The following is a 24270-nucleotide window of genomic DNA, read 5'->3' as shown; positions in this document are numbered from 1 at the left end:
TGAAGGGGGAATTTGTGTCCGTCCATTTCTCGTTCGACGACGAGCACTGCGCTTACAACCTAATGTGTTGCTGCAATGTACAATAGCATTGGTTCGCCAATGTTTGGCGCGGCTAGGACTGGGTTTGTGGCCAATATGGCTTTTATTTCGTCGAGTCCGGCCGTGGCTGCATCCGTCCATTCAAAGTGTTCGGTGCGCCGAAGGAGGCGGTAAAGGGGTAGGGCCTTTTCTCCCAAGCGGGAGATAAAGCGGCTTAGAGCCGCCACGCATCCGGTTAACTTTTGTATTTGTTTGAGGTCCTTTGGGATATCCAATTGTGACAGAGCTCGGATCTTGGCTGGGTTTGCTTCAATTCCTCTAACGGATACAATGAAGCCCAAGAGCTTTCCGGCTGGAACGCCGAAAACGCATTTTTCCGGGTTGAGCTGGATGTCGGATGTTCGGAGGTTATCAAATGTGAGCCTCAAGTCGTCTGCTAGAGATTCGACATGTCTTGTTTTGACGACCACATCATCTACGTATGCCTCCACTATTTTGCCGATCTGGTTTGCCAGACATGTCTGAATCATGCGCTGATATGTTGCGCCGGCATTTTTGAGCCCGAAGGGCATTGTGTTAAAGCAGAATGGGTCGTATGATGTGATAAATGCCGTTGCGGCTTGGTCTGATTCTGCCATCTTGATTTGATGGTAGCCAGAATATGCGTCGAGGAAACACAATGAATCATGTCCTGCGGTAGCGTCGATAATTTGATCGATGCGGGGGAGGGGGAAGGGATCCTTTGGGCAAGCCATGTTAAGGTCTTTAAAATCAACGCACAAGCGCCAGGATTTGTCCTTCTTTGGTACCATCACTAGGTTTGCTAGCCAGTCCGGATGTTTTATATCTCTGATGAATCCGGCCTCCAATAGCTTTGCTAGCTCCTCTCCCATGGCATGTCTCTTAGGTTAGGAAAAACGCCGAAGAGCTTGTTTGACAGGTTTGAATCCTTTTAGGATATTTAAGCTGTGCTCGGCCAGCCTGCGTGGGATTCCTGGCATGTCTGAAGGATGCCAGGCGAAAATGTCCCAGTTCTCTTGTAGGAACTCTCGCAGTGCAGCGTCTACATCAGGGTTAACTGTGCCCCGATGGAAGCTGTTTTATTGGGGTCCGTTGGATGGACCTGGAATTTGACTATTTTGTCCTCCGGTTTAAAGGAGGTGGACTTGGATCTTTTGTCGAGTACCACATCATCCCTATTCACCGTGGAGCAAAGCGCAGTTAGTTCCTCAACCGCTAGGGCTTCGGATAGTGTCTCGAGGGCCAGTGCAGCTGTCTTGTTTTCGGCGCGGAGTGCTATGTCCGGATCACTAGCGAGAGTGATGATCCCGTTAGGCCCGGGCATCTTGAGGTTCATGTACCCGTAATGGGGTATTGCTTGGAAGATTGTAAACACTTCCCACCCTAGCAGAGCGTGATAACCACTACTGAACGGAGCCACATGGAATGTGACCTCTTCAGACCTGTAATTATCCGGTGTGCCGAACACTACATCTAGTGTAATTTTTCCTATACAGCGCGCTTCCCGACTGGGGATTATTCCTCTAAAGGTTGTGCTACTTCGCTCAATGCGGTTCCAGTCTATTTCCATTTATCGAAGGTTTCCTCATAAATGAGGTTCAATCCGCTGCCGCCGTCCATGAGTACCTTGGTAAGACGAAAGCCGTCCACTATTGGACTGAGGACCAATGCGGCTGGTGCTCGGGCTGTTCGGAATTTAGGTTCATCATTGGCGTTAAAGGTAATAGCCGTGTCACTCCATGGGTTTATTGTTGCTACTTGGTAGACTTCGGCAAGGCTGCGGAGTGTCCTTTTTCGCATATTATTTGATGCGAAAGTCTCAAAGACTGTTAATACCGTATTGGTGTCTCTGGGGTGGCTTTCTGTGGCCTCTGGAATTAGGAGATCTTCGCCAATTTTGGCCACCTGCCGGAGTATCCAACATGCTCTAGGGCTGTGAGTTGGTGTGGCATCCTCTGTACTGTGAATTTTATAGGGTCCATTAAGCCATCCTTCCAGTACGGTTCCATGCCCTGTAGAGGGTTTTTACTTTTTGGTGTTTGACCCGGGTGTCTGGCGATGATGCACCCTTTTATTTCGGACTGGGTTTATATTCTGGGCCGGATCGTCCCAAAATTTTATTTCGGTTTTCCAGGCGCTTTACATCGCACAGTACTTTCGTACAATGGACGCCAAGTCAGCGAAGCGTGTAATATCACGGCGACTTATGGCGTTGAGGATTCCCTTGTCCGTGCAATTATTGCAAAAGATTGAGATTGCGTCTTCCGCGCGGCAGTCCCTTATCCTGTTCCTAAACAGGAGGAATCTGGCCCAGTAATGATGTACTGTTTCTTTGGGCTCTTGCCTGATTTGGGATAGATCGCTTACGTTCGGGTGGGTGGGTGGAATTAAATCCGAAGCCTCACCCAATCTGAGGCTCAGAGGCCGAGGAATTTCCGAAGTAAAAAATTTGGATTCCTGGATGTTGTCCAATGAATCCAGCCCGTCGCCTGACTCTAAGTTCAGGTCTTGAGTGATATCCTTGCCTCCGCGGGTATCCGGCTTGGAGGGATTGGGAATCCGGACGTAGCTAGTCCTTAAGATAGATGAAGGGTCGCCGCACTGTCCCTCTACCACGGCAACGTGATGGGTGACTTGGGGAGAGTTAATCTCTCTTAGATCGGGTTTAGGCCCAATCTGGTCGTAATCCGTAGCGACTCCCAGGGCAGCGATGCGATCCAAGAGCTCGTTTATGGAGGAGAGCTCCATTGGATCTAACTGCTCGGCGAGTTCCGAGCTAACATGAAGATTCTTTTCGATGGCTCGAGAGGTCATCGTCGGCGCAGAAGCCGAACAGGCGGTCATAAGAAAACCACCTAGCCGGAGGGTTTGGCCGACAGCCAAAGCTCCCTTAGCAACGGTGCCGTATTTAAAGATGGGGCGAGGCATCCTTACTGATGGCGACGACACAGAGGAACTCTCAATGAAAGCACCAATGTCGGTGTCCAAACCGGCGGATCACGGGTAGGGGGTCCCGAACTGTGCGTCTAGGCTGGATGGTAACAAGAGGCAAGGGACACGAAGTTTTACCCAGGTTCGGGCCCTCTTGATGGAGCTAAAACCCTACGTCCTCCTTGATTAATATTGATGATATGGGTAGTACAAGAGTAGATCTACCACGAGATCGGAGAGGCTAAACCCTAGAAGCTAGCCTATGGTATGATTTTTGTTCTGTATGTTGTCCTATGGATTAAAACCCTCCGATTTATATAGACACCAGAGAGGGTTAGGGTTACATAGAGTCGGTTACAATGGTAGGAGATCTACATATTCTTATCGCCAAGCTTGCCTTCCACGCCAAGGAAAGTCCCTTCCGGACACGGGACGAAGTCTTCAATCTTGTATCTTCATAGTCCAGGAGTCCGGCTGAAGGTGTAGTCCGGCTATCCGAACACCCCCTAATCCAGGACTCCCTGAATCGTCCTGTTCACCGATTAGACTCTGAGTCAGCTCCAAACTAATGGTCAAACTTGAGTTTTTAAATGGTTGTGGGGTACATATCGGGGCCACTATCAATAGTATCTATCTACTATCTGGTTAATCTCCGGTGTCTACTATGAGTTTCATGTTGGGTGGGAAACAAACAGTAAAGAAGCCATTATCTGTATTTTTTAACTGAAGCCATTATCTGCCTGCTATTATTGGTTTTGGGTCTATCCACAGGTTGCTACCATCACTCTGGATTTCTGCATGCACTCCTTACATAATCTCACTATGTTTTATTCCTATGCATGACAGTTATTGTAAACAATGGAACTGAACATGTAGAGCAAAAGAGACGAGCCTTGCGTGGCAATAAAATTTCATGCAGATGTCGCTCCATGGTAGGCGCAAAGGCAGCCCCCCTCCACGCATTTCGGATTGTAATCGAGAGGAAGATATCTGTTCTGAGGGGGATTCAGAAGGAGAAGACAACTCCTATTTACCCCCTGAGGTATTCGCTCTAACTTGGCATGCTGATGTTGATTATATCATGCATATGGTGTCTTGCATTGCTTACTTTATACATCAAATATGTCATCTGCTTAGTTTAGACACTCTTTGTACGAATGCCATCTGTTTAGTTTATTCATCGTTTATGTGAATTATGCAACGCCATCTTGTTTAGCCAGGCATCATATATGTGAATTTTGCAATGCCATCCTGCTTAGCCAGTCATCTTATATGTAAATTATATCAGGCCATCCTTTTTTGGTTACATATTACATTTGTCAAAAATGTTATTACATTCAACTGCTCTTCGTGTGCATCAGCCATTTGACACGGTGATGGAAAATTCTGGAGTGAAAACAAGGTATTCATAGCAGACTATGCTATCTGACGAAGCGCATATCTCGCTGGTTACGGATAGCTCGTTAGAGGAGGATTCAGAGACAGCTGACCAGTCCTATCCCCCCCGAGGTGTATGCTCTAACTTGGCAGGGTTATGTTGCTCATATCATGCGTATGGTGTCTCGCATTGCTATGTCATTTGATTAGTTTAGACATGCTTTGTGTGAATGCCACCTGTTCAGTGTCTAATTACCATATATGTGAATTATGCATTGCCATCTTGTTGCAAGACATTATATATGTGAATTATACAATGCTATCTTGTTGCAAAGGCATTATATATGTGAATTATGCAATGCCATGCTGTTTAGCCAATCATCATGTATGTGAATTATATCATGCTATCATTTTTTGTATTACGTGTTCTATTTGTCGACAACGTTTGTATATTCAACTATTCTTCCTGTGCATCAGCCATTTGAAGCGGTGATGGAAGTATCTGGAGTGAAAACAAGGTATTCAGAGCAGACAATGCTACCTGCTGAAGCAGACATCTTGCTGGTTATAGAGAGCTCCTTAGAGGAGGATTCAGAGACTGATGACCAGTCCTATTTTCCCCCTGAGGTCTATGCTCAAACTTGGCAGGGTTATATTACCCATGTCATGCATGTTGTCTTGCATTGCTTAGTTTTTACATCATATATGGATTCCCATCTGCTTACTTGCTTACTATATAAATCATATATTTGAATTATATCATGCCATCATGTTTACATAGTACATACACACCATCTATCTGAATTATGGCATGGCAACCCATTTAATAAAGACATCATATAGTTATATCATGTCATCCTGTTTAGTGTTTACAGTCATCATATTTTGATTTATGGCATTCTATCCATGAATGTATGTGAATTATGGCATGCCAACCTATTTAATAAACACATTATATAAGTATGTCATGTCATCCTGTTTACATAGTCTCATATTTTGAACTATGTCTTTCCATCTTTTTTAGTTAGCCATCATAATGTGAAATTGTGTCATGCTATCCTGTTTAGTTAGCCATCATATATGTGAAATTGTGTCATGCTATCCTGTTTGGTTAGACAACATAAATATGAATTATTTTATGCCCTTTTTTATTCCCCACTATCCATTGCACCTGTCTATCATACAATGTCTATACTTTCAATTACTTTTCTTGTTTATCAGCCATTTGAATTAGAGAGCGTGATGGCAGTATCTAAGGGAGTAACAACACAGTCTTCAGAAAAGATAGTGCTACCAGTTGATGCAGATAGAACCACGGTTGTACTTGCCCAAGGACCAGATCCACCACACATAACCCAGACTCTCGCAGATTGTACCCCTACCCAGTTGGACAGAGAGCCAGCTACACCCCTTCTAACCCCAACCCCGGCAGATAGTAACCCAGTTCCAGTTGACACAGCACCTTCTCCACCACAGAGCTCCCAAACACAAGCAGTTAGTAAGGGAACTGCAGTGCCCAAAGCACGAGGACCACCACTCCAAATCCCAACTCAACTCTTAAAGGAGAAGAAGATTTGTTCTCAGGTCAGGTTCTGTAGCTATGGTTCATATTCCTTTGCTCTTGCATGACTGTATTTACTCATACCAACTATTTTCAAATTTGAAGGATGGAATTGAAACACCAATGGCGCAACAGGTATGTTTTAAACCTGTTTCTTTAACTGGTTTGCTATTGTAACCTGCTCTATGTTGATTTCAGTTTCAATTGAATAAACAGTTATGTTCTCATGTCATGCACATTACAAGTGTTGTTATTGCTCTATAGTTACCCACACTTATATTCTGTCTATTCTGCTTTGTCTTGAACAAATATTATTTGAACTGTGTCTCTATCTTGATTTGGCAACAAAAACTAGAATGATATAGACCATAAAGTAACCATGGTACATAGATATATGTTTGTTTCATGATGTTATCCTGTCCACTTTACTACTGAACTCATTTACCAAAATGAGTTTCATATACAACATGGTAAACATGTGATGTGTCTGCTTGTTTCTCTTTTAGAATGCGGACAAAATATTGGAGAATAGTACCGTGTTATCCAATGGTAAAGGAAGTAATGCAGATAAGGTTCAAGATAGTGAGACATCCCTGTTAGTCTCCAAGAAAGCTGATAAAAACTATCTTGATGACAGTGAGGGAACCCAAAAGTCCAGTCTTGATGTAGTGTTCGAGTTACTGGCCAGTACTGCTAGCACAAGCTCTTTGAACTCGCTGCCTGAATCAGTTCATCTTCTTGAGTCTCAACTTCAAGTTGAAAGACATCGATCAGATGTGCTGCGATAGGAAGGTGAAGGACCGAGGAAGTCCCTGCAGAATTCAGATGCATATTTTCTGGTGCAACATCAAGCGCTGGAGGATTTAAGCGCCAAACAAGAGAAAGTTAATAAGCTTGCTAAGCATCTTGCCAGCATTATGGGTACCCAGGATATTGTTTCTTGAGATCTTCTGAAGTGGTTTCAGTTCTGGATTTGTTTTGCTGCGGCGTTTATTTGCGTTGGTTGCCAACTTTGACAACCAGTGTATATGATATGCTGCTTTGTTCCCTATATTTGCATTGGTGGCGAACTTTGATGCCCAGTGGATGTAATATGTGTAATAGCCGTGATAGCCTAGCATTAGTTGCTTGCTTATTTATTTCCTTGTTGTCTTGTTTATTTGTTTGCTTGTAGTCATTGCAGTTCTTTTTCCGCGGTTAGCTAGTGGCTCCAATAACCTATTTTTTAAAACTAGGCCACAATAACCATGGGCTAATATTTACTATAGTGACACTGGGCCTCCTACTGGCCGTAGAAACAGTGGGCCTTCTACGAACCGTAGAAACAATGGGCCTTCTACGGGCCGTAGAAACAATGGGCCTTCTGCGGGCCGTATTATCAATGGGCCTTATACAGGTCGTATAATCGATTGGCTAAACATGGGCCAAACAGATCGCATTATGGCCGTAAACGGGCTAGAGTTGGAATCGTCCGTTCATGGGCCGACCATAATGGGCCATCGTTAATAGGCCATATTTGATGACGCTATGAACCAATGTATTAACGGACCATAAACGAGCCGACTGTAACCCCGGGCTGAATTTGGCCCACAAGCAGAAAATGACAGTAACGGGCCATAAGTAAACGAATGCTGGAAATTAGCCCAAGAATAAATGGGCTCTGAGAAGGCCGAAAGATAACATGGGCTGGAAACGGCCCAAAGGAATAACGGGCCGTTAATGGGTATAAAGTGATACACTGTTCGTTACGGGCCAGTTTCACCACGGGCCGTTAATGGGTGTAAAGTGATACACTGTTCGTTACGGGCCAGTTTCACCACGGGCCGTTAGTAGGCCAAGAGTTACATAGGGCCTCATATGGGCTGAAAGACGTCATGGGCCATACATGGGCTAGAAGTGAAAACGGGCTGTAATCATATTGGATGGCCCAGATGACGCTACTGGGCCTAATTCGGACAGGGCGTAATGGGCCTTGGGTTAGCAGGCTGTAAATGGGCTATATTCGAACAGGCCGTTAACAGGCTTTCCATGGGCCGGCCCGCCAGCTTTTGACCAAGTCAAACGGGCCGGCCTTTTCATAGGAATGGGCCTCTGTTGGGCCGTGCCACATGTCGACGTATCATAGGCGCCTTCCGTCCAATGAGTGGTTGACATCTGTCCCAACGATGAGCCAACACGTGTTTCCTCCAGCCAATGATGATTTTACACGTGGAAAATCCCCATTGGTCGGGGCTGTTAACGGGTTATCGGATCCAAAACCCGACCCGATAGCTTAACGGCGTTCCGTTATGGTGGATGCCACGTGTTGGTCACCCTTGACGAAAGCACTTCTGTGACGCGCGATTTATCGTCATGGAAGTGGACACTTCCGTGATGATAATTTTGGTAATGTCATGGAACACTTCTACGACAGCACATGTATGACTATCTTGGTTCTGTCATAAATTTGTCATGGATGTACGTGCATGACAGAAAACGTGACCTACTGTGACAAACACGTATCATCACAGAAGTGTATTTTTTTTGTAGTGAAGCAAGTGTTTGCGAGATGGAAATTACTGTCTACCCCTGACACTTGACATCCTTATCGACTGGATTTACACTGCTGTCGATAGGGGTAGATTAGTAACTTCAATCAGATGTGACACGATGGCCTCTAAGCCCATTCAGACACGGTGGGCGCCAAACGTGGGCGGCAAAACACATTTGATTCAAGCTCGTCCGAAAGACATGTGTCTCTTCCTCCATTTCCCCATTCATACACGGTGGGCGGCAAAACAAACTCTCCTTGTTCAAAATTGATGTAGGCTAATATTTTAAATAGGGGCGGATGTGTAACTTCCCTCAGACGTGACACAACCGCCCTACCTATTAGCCCCGTTCATACACCGTGGGTGCCAACCGTTGGCGGCAAAACAACCTCTCCTCGCCCGAAATAGTTACCGGCAAATATTTGGGACATGCGAGATTACCGTCCTATCCCCAACCGACGTGATGTCCGAAATTTTAAACAGGGGATAAGTTCGTAACTTTCCCACATTTCAGAGAAGCGTGTCCCAAAGTTTGAGATCCCCCCTCCCCTCCATTTCTCCAATCATACACTGTTGGCGGCACGACAACCTCCGCACTATGGCCAGCCTCCTCCGTCCGCCACCCCATCCTCCACCTTGCCGGAGCCGCTACCCCTACCCCGTCGTCCACTTCCAGAGAAGGACGTCTCTCATCCACGACGCTGGACCAGGATCCTTTCCTCACCTCCTCTCGCTTCATCGGCACCGTCGTCCACCTTGCCGTTGCCGCTCCTACGACCGCCTCGTCCACGGCAACAGGATTTATCCCCCGACCCAGCCGTCTGCCGTCTAAAGTCTTCTTCCCCGCCACCGAGAGCCATCGCACCTGCAACGCCCTCAATGTATCAGTAGAGGCCTACACGGTGTTGCAAGAGAGGTGGTACTCATCCATATGTGCTTAAGTTATTGATATCACTCGGAAAATAGATCATAATCTGTTTACTATACTTTTCTTGTCCGTACCAAATCATAGTGGCTAGTTGAAAGCGAACATTGGTTGTGAAGTAGCTTTGTCCGGTTTGCACCTTCAGATCCGCCATGGCTCGGGCACTATACTTGTAAAGCTTATGGTTTCCCCCCTTTATATTCACTACCATCATCGTAGGTGCTTCCTGTCGTGCTAGCACTGCTCCTCAAGACCTCAACCCAAAGTTTACATGTTGAAATACGAATCTGATATGATGCTCATATCACGAAAACAGAGAACGTTTAATTGGTCACCTAATGTTCCTATATTCGCTTAGAAAAGCATGTGCGCCACCCACTGGTCCATGTAGTTCCACTTTCCTGATTTTTCTCTTGATGCTCAGGGTTTTCCCCTTTTATCTACTCTACTATGATCTGCGTAGGTGCTTTCTGTCGTACTAGCATTACTCCACCCTTCAAGCTAAACAACACAACACTCAGAATTCGAAAGCTTAGTTGTTCAAATATGATTGTGATATGATACTGATATTAGTTAACAGACACATTTAATTGGTTAGCTAAAGGTCCCACTTGAGTTTCCAAATGCATGCCGCGACATATAGAGAGACATCAAAATTGCATTTCTTTGTCACTTGTTGACTGTACTTTCTTGTCCATGCCAAATCTTAGTTGTTATTTCAAAGCAAACATCGGTTGCTAACTACCCTTTGCGTGGTTTGTAGCTTTAGATCTGCCATCCCACTGCCATGATCAACACTGTACTCATCATGCTTATGGTTTCCCCATTTTATGATGACCACAATCAGCCTACATGGTTCGTGTCGTAATAGCACTGCTCCACCCATCGAGCTAAACAAGCTTAGTTGTACAAATTCATATATGATATTGTGCTGATATTATTAAAACTGAGATGTTTAATTGGTTAGCTAAATGTTCCTACTTTAGTTTCAAAATGCATGTGAGACACATATGGAGAGACCGGAAATGATATTATTTCTCTGTGCGCTCTGGTTCATCATGGGTGGCCAACCAACATTGTATTGAAAGACTTCTAATATCTTTAATCTGCTTGCTCTTCTGCTCTTCTTTAAGATGATCCTCTTCTCTTGCAGTCGACTGGCCAGGTCAAGTTGTTCTCCCTTAGTATATTTTGAATTTGTCAGGTCAGGTCGACTTGTTCTTCTTTACTATATGTTGAAGCTGTCATCTGCGAAGTGTCATCACTTCTGGAGCTCTCCTATTTTGAGTAGTAGGCCACATTATATTAATGCACACACCAAATTACAGCATGCATGGCATCTCTTAAAAGAATTGCAGAGATAGCACAAAGGGGTTTACAAGGAGGCAGTATTGGATTAGAATCACTTCTGCATTACAAAGAAAATCTCACTTGTTTTTATGTTTTCATGCATGTCATATATTGAACATTATCCAAATGAATATGAGAATGGGCGCACGAGAGGAATATTGTGGAACAATCCACTGGCTAACAAACTTGGCATGTTGGAGGATGGCCTATCTTATTCACCCATCAAGGTGCTTGCTCTAACTTGGCAAGGTTGTATTGGTCGCACATATTTTGCATCTGACCTCTTGCATTACTTCTACTCTGTTACACCATATGCTTAGTTTAAGAATCATATATGAGTATAGGCCATACCTATCCATTTTCTGTACCTATTACATGTGTCGTCACACTACGTTTTTCCAGTCAAATGTTGTTCTTTCATAATAGATGTCCAAAAGGAAGAGGGTGAGTGCATATCCTCAAGGAGTACAAACTAGGTATTTGGAAAAGGTAGTGATACCTATTAAATCAGATAGATCAACAGCCACAGAAAACACATGCCGAATTGTACCACACTTTACCCCTACTCCATTGGCCAAACCCCTATTAGAACTACTGAGAGCCCATCATCAGGTACTGTCCATGATATCAATTCAAAATTTGAACTCCTAAATTGTTGCATGTGCCTTACCTTCTCTCTTGTATGAAAACTAATTTCAGATGAATCTCCTTGCTCAAAGAATCATACGATCTCACAACAATACTGGGCTCTACATTGCTCTTGTTAGTACCTCTCTCCCTTTTGCCTTGTAACGCTGTACTTAATTAATTGCTATTTGATTATGTATCATCAGTCTACACTTGAGATTCATTATCCTTTGTTTCTTCCAATATTATTTGATCTATATTTACTCTTTGCAAAATGTAGAATAATGGAAACGCTTATAAAGAATTTTCTTTGGGGAATTTATTGAATTATCCTTCCATCAACATGGAGAAGGGCTTTGTCCATCCCGTGTTAACATGTAATGTAAGTTCATCCTTCTCAAGCCTTCAAACATTGTTCTAGTATAGATTTGGATAGGCATCATTTCCTCCATTGCTCTTTGCTCTGCTGCTTACATCTGATTGGATGTTTGCAACAACTACCAGTTTCAAATTGTGTAAAAACATGTTCCTTATGCAGAAAATATCCATTTATTTTCTTATATAATTGTGAAACCTATTACGTGTCTCCTTGTTTCTCTTTTAGAGTCGTATCTCTTATGCCAGGCAGAACTTTAGGGAAGATAGTGAGCCAAACCATCTTGAGGACAGCGAGATGACCCTAAGGTCCTGTCTTGATGAAGACAGTGAGTTGAAGCTACTCACCAGCAGGTGTGAGACAACCTCTGTGCATTCGCTACCTCAATCAGTTCGACTTCTTCAGTCTCAACTTAAAGCGGAAAGGCTTGCTTCAGCTCAGCTCTGACTTGAAGTCAAAGATGCAATGAAGATGTCAGAGGACTGCCTTGCGCACCATCATGCCATATAGCTACGGGTGATGCATCTATAGTTGACACAACTGAGGTCTACTCAGCTTCTTCAGCTGTTTGGGGGGCCCGACTTGGCTCGGCCTAGTGCCTTCTGAAGTGCTCTCAGTTCTGTATATTCTTTTGTCGACGCATTTATTTGCACTGGTGGCGAACTTTGATGCCCAATGGATGTAATATGTGTTGTCAGAGTGTTCGGTATCGGGTATTTTGGCCGGGTCCGGACTATTGTTACCGGTGTCCCCTTCCCATACCACGGATGGCCTAAACAACCTCTCCAAAAAGATGTTGGGGGGGGATCGCATCGTGTTTTGTGCCGATGCGGGCGAGGATATCCGCCGCCTGATTATTTTCCCGAGCCACATGGTGAAATTCGAGCCCCTCAAACCGAGCTGACATCTTTAGGACAGCGTTTCGATAGGCCACCATCTTCGGATCCTTGGCATCGAAGTCTCCATTTATTTGGGATATTGTGAGGTTCGAATCCCCACGCATCTCCAGGCGTTGAATGCCCATGGAAACGGCCATCCGAAGACCATGTAACAGGGCTTCATATTCGGTTGCATTGTTGGAGTCTGTATACAGTATCTGCAGTATGTATTGGACTGTATCTCCGGTTGGGGACGTCAGGACGACACCAGCCCCTAGACTAACCAGCATTATGGAGCCGTCAAAGTGCATGATCCAATTGGAGTATGCGCCATACTCTTTAGGTAGTTCGGCTTCTGTCCATTCGGCCACAAAGTCGGCCAATACTTGCGATTTAATGGCTCACCGGGGTTTGTATGTTATGTCGAACGGGAGGAGCTCAATGGCCCATTTGGCAATCCGGCCAGTGGCGTCACGGTTGTTTATAATATCATTAAGTGGCACTTCCGAGCTACTATAATCGAACACTCTTGAAAGTAGTGTCGCAGCTTCCGGGATGCCATGAATACCGCATAGGCTATCTTTTGATAATGTGGGTACCATGACTTGCATGGAATGAGGATAGTGGATACATAATATACCGGCTTTTGAAGGGGGAATTTATGTCCGTCCGCTTCTCGTTCGACGACGAGCACTGCGCTTACAACCTGATGAGTTGCCGCAATGTACAACAGCATTGGTTCGCCGATGTTTGGCCCGGCCAGGATTGGGTTGGTTGCCAGTATGGCTTTTATTTCTTCCAATCTGGCTGTGGCAGCGTCCGTCCACTCTAAGTGATAGGTGCACCGAAGGAGGCGATAAAGGGGTAATGCCTTTTCTCCTAGGCAGGAGATAAAGCGGCTTAGAGCCGCCACACATCCAGTTAATTTCTGGATTTGTTTGAGGTCTGTTGGGGTAGCCAACTGTGAAAGAGCTTGGATTTTGGCTGGATTAGCTTCAATTCCTCTACTGGAGACAATGAAGCGCAGGAGCTTTCCGGCTGGTACACCGAAAACGCATTTTTCCGGATTGAGCTTGATATCATATTTTCAGAGGTTGTCGAATGTGAGCCTTAAGACGTCTATTAGAGAGTCAACGTGTTTGGTTTTGACGACCACATCATCTACGTATGCCTCTACTGTTTTGCCGATCTGTTTCTCCAGACATGTCTGAATCATGCGCTGATATGTTGCGTCGGCGTTTTTGAGCCCGAAAGGCATTGTGTTGAAACAGAAGGGGCCGTATGGTGTGATAAATTCCGTTGCGGCTTGGTCGGACTCCGCCATCTTGATTTGGTGGTAGCCGGAGTATGCATCGAGGAAACACAATGACTCGTGTCCTACGGTAGCATCGATAATTTGGTCAATGCGGGGGAGGGGGAAGGGATCCTTTGGGCAGGCCTTGTTGAGGTCATTAAAATCGACACACGGGCGCCAGGATTTGTCTTTATTGGTACCATCACCAGGTTTGCTAGCCAGTCCGGGTGTTTTATTTCTCTAATGATTCCGGCCTCTAATAACTTGGCTAGTTCTTCTCCCATATCTTGTCTCTTAGGTTCAGAGAAACGCCGAAGAGTCTGCTTGACCGGCTTGAATCCCTTTAGAATATTGAGGCTGTGCTCGGCCAGCCTGCGTGGGATTCCTGGCATGTCTGAGGGGTGCCAGGCGAATATGTCCCAACTCTCGCGCAGGAACTCTCGTAGTGCGGCGTCCATGGCGGGGTTTAGCTATGCCCCGATAGAGGCTATTTTTGTAGGGTCCGTTGGGTGGACTTGGAATTTGACTATTTCATCCGCTGGTTTAAAAGAGGTGGACTTGGATCTCTTGTCAAGTATCACGTCGTCCTTGTCCACTGTGGAGCGTAGCGCAGTTAACTCCTCGGCCGAAAGGGCTTCGGACAATGCCTCAAGGGCCAATGCGGCTGTTTTGTTTTCGGCGTGGAGTGCTGTGTCCGGATCACAAGCGAGTGTGATGATTCCGTTGGGCCCGGACATTTTGAGCTTCATGTACCCATAATGGGGTATGGCTTGGAAGATCGTGAACGCTTCCCATCCTAAAAGGGCGTGGTATCCACTACTGAACGGGGCCACTTGGAATGTAATTTCTTCGGACCTATAGTTCTCCGGCGTGCCGAATACCACATCTAGTGTGATTTTCCCGGCACCGCATGCTTCCCGACTGGGGATGATTCCTCTGAAGGTTGTGCTGCTTTGCTTAATGCGGTTCCAGTCTATTTCCATTTTTTGAAGAGTTTCCAGATAGATGAGGTTCAATCCACTACCGCCGTCCATGAGTACTTTGGTGAGTCAAAAGCCGTCCACAATTGGACCGAGGACCAGTGCAGCTGGTGCTCGGGCTGTTCGGAATTTAGGTTCGTCACTGGCATTGAAGGTAATAGCCGTGTCACTCCATGGGTTCATTGCTGCCACGTGGCAGATTTCGGCGAGGTTGCGGAGTGTTCACTTGCGCCTATTATTTGATGCGAAGGTTTCGAAGACTGTTAATACCGTATTGTTATCCACGGGATGATGCTCTTTGGTATTTGGGATGAGAAGATCCTCACCACTTTTGGCCACCTGCCGGAGTACCCAACATGCTCTAAGGCTGTGTGTTGGTGTGGTATCCGCTGTACTATGAATTTTGCAGGGGCCGTTGAGCCATCCCTCCAATACGGTTCCATGCCCTATAGAGGGTTTTTGTTTCTTTGTAACTAACTCGGGTGTCTTATCATAGTGCACCCTTTTACTTCGGACTGGGTGTATATTCCGAGCTGGATTATCCCAAAATTTCGTTTCGGTTTTCCAGGCGCTTTCCATCGCGCAGTACTTTCGTATATGGATGCCAAGTCAGTGAAGCGTGATATGTCACGGCGACTTAAGGCGTTAAGGATTCCCTTGTCCGTGCAATTATTGCAGAAAAATGAGACTGTGTCTTCCTCGCGACAGTCCTTGACCTTGTTCATCACAAGGAGGAATCTGGCCCAATAATGATGTACTGTTTCATGGGGCTCTTGCCTGATGTGGGAAAGATCGTTTATGACTGGGTGGGTGGGTGGATTTGAGTCCGAACCCCTACCCGATCTGAGACCCAGGGGTCGAGGAGTTTCCAATCTTGGAAGTTCAGATTCCGGGATGTTGCCCGATAAGTCTGGCCTGCTACCTGACTCTAGGTTCAGGGCTTGGGTGATGTCCTCCCGTAAACGGGTGTCCGGCTCGGAGAGTTCAGGAATCCGGACATAGTTAGTCCTCAAGATAGAGGAAGAATCGCCGCATTGTTCCTCCACCACCGCAATATGATGGGTGACCGGTGGAGAGTTAATCTCCCTTTGATCGGGTTTAAGCCCAACCCGATCATAGTCTATAGCGACTCCCAAGGCGGCGATACGATCCAAGAGCTCGTTTGGGGAAGAGAGCTCCATTGGATCCATCTGCTCGGCAAATTCCGAGCCAACATGGAGGCTGTTTTTGATGACCCAAGAAGTCATCGTCGGCACAGCGGCCGAACGGGTGGTCATGATGAAACTGCCTAGCCGGAGAGTTTGGCCGACATCCAGGGGTCCCCCAGCGGTAATGATGTTTTTAACAACAAGACGAGGCATCCTTCCTTATGGCAATGGCACAGTGGAACTCTCAATGAAAGCACCAATGTCGGTGTCAAAACCGGCGGATCTCGGGTAGGGGGTCCCGAACTGTGCATCTAAGGCGGATGGTAACAGGAGGCAGGGGACACGATGTTTTACCGAGGTTCGGGCCCTCTTGGAGGTAAAACCCTACGTACTACTTGATTATTCTTGATGATATGAGTAGTACAAGAGTTGATCTACCACGAGATCAGAGAGGCTAAACCCTAGAAGCTAGCCTATGGTATGATTGTATGTTGTCCTACGGACTAAAACCCTCCGGTTTATATAGACACCGGAGGGGGCTAGGGTTACACAAAGTTGGTTACAAGGGAGGAGATCTACATATCCGTATTGCCAAACTTGCCTTCCACGCCAAGGTGAGTCCCATCCGGAGACGGGACAAAGTCTTCAATCTTCTATTTTCATTGTCCAACAGTCCGGCCAAAGGATATAATCCGGCTGTCCGGATACCCCCTAATCCGGGACTCGCTCAGCCGTCATAGCCTAGCGTAAGTTGCTTGCTTATTTATTTCCTTGTTGTCTTGTTTATTTGTTTGCTTGTAGTCTGTGCAGTTCTTTTTCCGCGGTTTGCTAGTGGCTGCAATAACCTATTTTTAAAAACTAGGCCACAATAACCATGGGCTACATATTTACTGTAGTGACACTGGGCCTCCTACGGGCCGTAGAAACAATGGGTCTTCTACGGGCCATAGAAACAATGGGCCTTCTACGGGCCGTATCATCAATGGGCCTTATACGGGCCGTATGATCGATTGGCCAAACATGGGCCAATAACAGACCGCATTATGGCTGTAAACAAGCTAGAGTTGGAATCGTCCGTTCATGGGCCGACCATAACGGGCCATCATTAATAGGCCATATTTGATGACGCTATGAAAACGGTCGAATGTATTAACGGGCCACAAACGGGCCGACTGTAACCCGGGCTAAATTTGGCCCACAAGCAGAAAATGACAGTAACGGGTCGTAACTAACCGAATGCTGGAAATGAGCCTTAGAATAAATGGGCCCTGAGAAGGCCGAAAGATAACATGGGCTACAAATGGCACAATGGATTAATGGGCCGTTAATTGGTATAAAGTGATACACTGTTCATTACAGGCCAGTTTCACCACGGGCCTTTAATGAGCCAACAGTTACAAAGGGCCTAATATGGGCCGAAAGACGTCATGGGCCGGAACTTAAAAATGGGCTGGAGTCATATTGGACGGCCAGATGATGCTACTGGGCCTAATTCGGATAGGTCGTAAAGGGCCCTGGGTTAGCGGGCTATAAATGGGCTATATGCGAACATGCTGTTAACAGGATTTTCGTGGGCCGGCCTGCCACCTTTTGACCAAGTCAAACGGGCCGGCCTTTTCACGCGAATGTTCCTCTGTTGGGCCGTGCCACGTGTCGACGTATCATAGGCGCCTTCGGCCCAATGAGTGGATGACATCTGTCCCAACGGTGAGCCGACACGTGTTTCCTCCAGCCAATGATGATTTTACACGTGGAAAATCCCCATTGGTCGGGGCTGTTAACGGGTTATCAGATCCAAAATCGGACCCGATAGCTTAACGGCGTTCCGTTATAGTGGATGCCATGTGTCGGTCACCCTTGACAAAAGCACTTCTGTAACGCGCGATTTATCGTCATGGAAGTGGACACTTCCGTGATGATAATTTTGGTAATGTCATGGAACACTTCTACGACAGCACAGGTATGACTATCTTGATTCTGTCATAAAATCATCATGGATGTACATGCATGACAAAAAACGCGACGTACTGTGACAAACACGTATCATCACGGAAGTGTATTTTTTTGTAGTGTGTAGTAGGGGTCGATGATGGCCGAGGCGAGGTCAAACAGGGAGTTCTGTTTGTTGTTGTCGCTGCCCCAGACCTTGTAGTGGTCCTAGATGTAGACAAGATTCTAGCATTTCAAGCCCGAAACCTTGAGCGCTTTTAGATCATTGGTGGTGTCCACCGTAGCGAAACTGTCGTCGGAGATGTTGATAAACATGGAGAAATGCTCGCAAGGCCTTGTGGCCAGGTGATAGTGGTAGACGAGACGTCATGTCGCATGCACAACTGGGCGACGAGAACCTTCTGATCATGCTCTGCACGACCGCTGGTGAATTCGAGGTCGAAGCCGACCATTTGGTACTTGTCCTCAGCAAGCAACTGCTCCATAGTTTGGATGGAGCTCTCCACCGAGACTGACTCGTTCATGTACACCACTGAGAGGGACTTCCCCCTCACGTTGGTGTCCACTACATGATGCGTGGTGAACTACCCCGGTTGTCGTCGTCGGCCGCTGGGAGCGCCATGGAGCCACGGGGCGCGCCATGGAGCCACGAGGAGCGCATTAGAGCCGCTGGATGTCCTCTTCGTATGTGTCGTCGTGGGTGTGCTTATTGTGTTGTGTGGCGCGAGAGATGAAGGTAAATGGCCGCAGGAATAAATGGGGGCCGGGCGGCCTGGATTCTCGCTGCATCCGCATGACAGTTTTTGCAGCGGGTAACTACATCGTGTCGCCCCGCCCGGCGCAACCGCATGCATAATGGCAACACAAACATACGTGATCGTGCGCCGACCCCAAACACTGGCAGCGCGCGTGGAAGGACGAGGGCAGAGTGCCCAGAGGGACACGAGAGCAGAGGGCGCCGCGACCGCCTCAACCGTGAACAACCACACAGATAGAGCAGTTGAACACGTAGGGAATGTTCGTCTACAAGCCCGCCAGCAGTTGCATCGCTGCGTAGAGAGCGACCGTGTGCTACTACCTCTGTCTTGATCTATTAGTCCCCTTCATATTATGTGCAATATTTTGACCTTAAATTTAACCAACAAAATGTTAATGCATGCCATAAAAAATATATAATTGGAAACTAAGTTCAAATACGAATCCAACGATATAATCTTTGGCGACATGAATTCATATTTTATTAGTTAAATCTCCAGTCAAAATTTGGCACAAAAATACATAGACGGCTTATAAACCAGGATGGGGGTAGTAGGTAATTAAATCGCAAATGTTCTTTTATTAACCGTATGTCTACGTGTCCTTTCGTCCTCCTCTCGCACGTCTTGTCACCCCGCTGCTGCAAACGGCTTCGAGCGCAAGCTTGAGTAGCGCGTGGGGGCATCCTCACAATTGCCACAATGTCACACAAATATGATCTAGTAATACAATCATTCAAGATGAACACAGAGTCCGGCTGCAGGTGAAATCAAACGAATAAAACACAAGCACCCAAGCTACGTCCCGATCGAGCCTACTGGGCACCACTACTGATCGTCCAGATAAGTAACGTAGAAACGCCCAAGATCCTCGTCAAACTCCCACTGGAGCTCAGTGGCATCTCCTGCATCAGACTCAATGGTACCTGCAACTGTGTTTGTAGTACTCTGTGAGCCACGGGGACTCAACAATCATATCACCCACGGTATCAAGACTAACAAAGCTTAAATAGGTATGTCACAGTTATGTGGTGAAGTTGCAGCAAGCATTAAGCGTTTGTATGGTGGCTATCCTACGAATACAAGAACAAGGTGAGAAGCTATGCAAACGGTCGCAATCTAGTAATGATCAAGAAGTGATACTGAACTACTTACGTTCAAACACAACCCCACTGTGTTCTCTTCCCGAACCTTGTCGAAAAGAGACCATCGCTGTTACACACGCGGTTGGTGTATTTTAATTCGGATCTGGTGTCAAGTTCACTACAACTGGATATTAAAACTCCCATCTGCCACATAACCGCGGGCATGACTTTCGAAAGTTCAAACCGTGCAGGGGAGTCCCAACTTAGCCCATAAAAACCTCACAATTCGCGGAGACAATCCTCCATCTTGGGACACTCCGATCAGGCTCAGAATACCGGTGCACAAGACATTTCAACAATGGTAAAACAAAACCAAAAAGACCTCCCGACATGCTGACACCCTGATAGTAGCCGCACGTATCTCGTCTCAGGCCACAATAGGATAAACTAAGCGTATAGGTACCAAAATACCCCAAGTTGCCAAGAGGCAGTCCTGCACGATGCTCTAGTTTGGACCAACACTCATGAGGAGCACTGGCCTGGGTTATTGATTAAGAATCCTCGGGTTAATTACTCCCTATGAAAATTTAGTTTTTATTAGGCAAATGGTAAAACCAAAGTTGGGCCTTGCCGAAAGAGTTTTATTCAAAGTGAACTGTCAAGGGGGCCCATAAACCCCCACCGTGGTAGGGACGCAAAATTCAAGGAACATAACACCGGTATGACGAAAACTAAGGCGGCAAGAGTGGAACAAAACACCGAGCAAAAGGCCAAGCCTTCCACCCTTTACCATGTATATAGACGCATTAATTAAATAATAGATAATGTGATATCCCAACATATCCATGTCCCAACATGGAACAACCTGCACTGCACCTGCAACTAGCAATGCTATAAGAGAGGCTGAGCAAAAGCGGTAACATAGCCAAACAATGGTCTGCTAGGAAGGTGGGTTAGAGGATTGGCATGGCAACATGGAAGGCTATATAAACAAGTGTTAGGAAGCACGACATAGTGATAGAACGAACAACTAGCAAGCAAAGATAGAAGTGATATCGGGGGTAATGATCATCTTGCCTGAAATGTCCTTAGTGGGAACGAAAGATTGCTCCTCGTGAACGTACTCGACAAGGTCCTCGTTCACGAACTCATCTCCCGGCTCTACCCAACACAAGAACACAAACAACGGAACAACAATCAAACACGATGCAATGCGCAAGCAACATGATGCAAGACATGTCATGAAATGCAAGATAAGATGTGCATATGCAGATGAGGTGCTTCGAAAGGGGTGCATTGGAGACGGAAGGAGAAACAATGAACATGACACAATCTTGGTAACCCAAGCATGCCACTGAATAGATCGGAAATTTCGGTTGAAATCGATATAAAGATCACCAGAAATGGATGCGCGGTTTGAAAATGACAAGCAAAAGCTTATACAATGCAAGTTGTTGAAAACAGAAACATGACAAATTGGATGCATCATACGAATATGCAACAGGGCTTTAACATGAAAATAAATTGACATGGCAGGGAAGTACATGTCAAGCACTACAAAACATGATTACTGAGCTACTACTAAAACTCACTAGAACAAAACACCGAGCAAAAGGCCAACCCTTCCACCCTTTACCAAGTATATAGATGCATTAATGAAATAAGAGGTATTGTGATATCCCAACATATCCATGTCCCAACATGGAACATCCAGCACTGCACCTGCAACTATCAACACTAGATGAGAGGCTGAGCAAAAGCGGTAACATAGCCAAACAATGGTTTGCTAGGAAGGTGGGTTAGAGGCTTGACCTGGCAACATGGAAGGCTATATAAACAAGTGTAGGTAGAGCGACATAGCGATAGAACAAACAACTAGCAAGCAAAGATAGAAGTGATGTCGGGGGTAATGATCATCTTACCTGAAAAGTCCTCAGTGGGAACGAAAGATTGCTCCTCATGAACGTACTCGACAAGGTCCTTGTTCATGAACTCGTCTCCCGGCTCTACCCAAAACCAGAACACAAACAATGGAACAACAATCAATCACGATGCAATACGCAAGCAACATGATGCAAGACATGTCATGAAATGCAAGATAAGATGTGCATATGCAGATGAGGTGCTTCGGAAGCTGTGCATTGGAGATGGAAGGACAAACAATGAACTTGGCACAATCTTGGTAACCCAAGCATTCGACTAGATAGATCAGAAGATTTTGGTTGAAATTGATATAAAGATAACCGGAAACGGATGCATGGTTCGAAAATGACAAGCAAAACCTTATACAATGCAAGCTGTTGAAAATAGAAACATGAATATGCACATGGATTTAACATGAAAATAAATGGCATGGCAGGGAAGTACACAAGCACTACAAAACATGATTACTGAGCTACTGCTAAAACTCACTAGAACAAAACATCGAGCAATAGGCCAAGCCTTCCACCCTTGACCAAGTATATAGATGCATTAATTAAATAAGAGATATTGTGATATCCCAACATATCCATGTCCCAAAATGGAACAACCTGCACTGCACCTGCAACTATCAACGCTATAAGAGAGGCTGAGCAAAAGCGGTAACATAAGCAAACAACGGTTTGCTAGGAAGGTGGGTTAGAGGCTTGTGAACGAAATATGCCCTAGAGGCAATAATAATGTTGTTATTTATATTTCCTTATACCATGATAAATGTTTATTATTCATGCTAGAATTGTATTAACAAAAAACTTAGTACATGTGTGAATACATAGACAAAACTGAGTGTCCCTAGTATGCCTCTACTTGACTAGCTCGTTAATCAAAGATGGTTAAGTTTCCTAACCATAGACATGTGTTGTCATTTGATGAACGGGACCACATCCTTAGAGAATGATGTGATGGACAAGACCCATCCGTTAGCTTAGCATAATGATCGTTTAGTTTTATTACTATTACTTTCTTCATGACTCCTACATGTTCCTCTAACTATGAGATTATGCAACTCCTGAATACCGAAGGAACACCTTGTGTGCTATCAAACGTCACAACATAACTGGGTGATTATAAAGATGCTCTATAGGTGTCTCCGATGGTGTTTGTTGAGTTGGCATAGATCGAGATTAGGATTTGTCACTTCGTGTATCGGAGAGGTATCTCTGGGCCCTCTCGGTAATGATCATCACTATAATCCTTGCAAGCAATGTTACTAATGAGTTAGTTGCGGGATGATGCATTACAGAACGAGTAAAGAGACTTTCCGGTAACGAGATTGAACTAGGTATGATGATACCGATGATCGAATCTCGGGCAAGTAACATACCAACGACAAAGGGAACAACATATGTTCTTATGCGGTTTGACCGATAAAGATCTTCGTAGAATATGTATGAGCCAATATGAGAATCCAAGTTCTGCTATTGGTTATTGACTGGAGATGTGTCTTGGTCATGTCTACATAGTTCTCGAACCTGTAGGGTCCGCACGCTTAACGTTTGATGATGATTTGTATTACAAGTTATGTGATTTGATGACCGAAGATTGTTTATAGTCCCGGATGAGATCACAGACATGACGAGGAGTCTCGAAATGGTCGAGAGGTAAATATTAATATACTGGAAGGTTACATTCGGACACCGGAATTGTTTCGGGAAATTTCGGAGTACCAGGGGTTATCGGAACCCCCCGGGGAAGTTAATGGGCCAACATGGGCCTTAGTGGAGAAGAGAGGGCGCTGGCGAGGAGGTGGCATGTGCCCCCCTTGCCAATCCGAATTGGACAAGGGGTGGGGGCGGCGCCCCTCTCCTTCCTTCCCTCCTCTTCCTCCTTCCCTCCTTCTCCTAGATGGAATAGGAAAGGGGGGGCGAATCCTACTTGAACCGGGAGTCCAAGTAGGACTCCCCCCTATGGCGCGCCCCCCTTGGGCCTGCCTCCTCTTCCCCCCTCCTTTATATACGTGGGAGGGGGCACCCGAAAGGCACACCAAGTCTTCTCTTAGCCGTGTTTGGTGCCCCCTCCACAGTTACACACCTCGGTCATATGGTTGTAGTGCTTAGGCGAAGCCCTGCGCCGCTAACTTCATCATCACCATCAACATGCCGTCGTGCTGACGAAACTCTCCCTCGTCCTCAACTGGATCAAGAGCTCGAAGGACGTCATCGAGCTGAACGTGTGCTGAACACGGAGGTGCCATATGTTTGGTACTTGGATCAGTTGAATCGCGAAGACGTTCGACTACATCAACCGCGTTACTAAACGCTTCCACTTTCAGTCTGCGAGCATACGTGGACACACTCTCCCCTCTCGTTCCTATGCATCTCCTAGATATTTTGCATGATCGTAGGAATTTTTTTGAAATACTATGTTCCCCAACAGCTTGACATGGCAACATGGGAGTCTACATAAACAAGTGGTAGGTAGCGCGACATAGTGATAGAACGAACAACTTGCAAGAAAAGATA

Source organism: Triticum urartu, chromosome 3A (assembly GCF_056163025.1).
Source record: "Triticum urartu cultivar PI428250 chromosome 3A, HENAU_Tu73, whole genome shotgun sequence".
NCBI classification, from domain to species: Eukaryota; Viridiplantae; Streptophyta; class Magnoliopsida; order Poales; family Poaceae; genus Triticum; species Triticum urartu.
Note: the sequence above shows the minus strand (reverse complement) of the source record.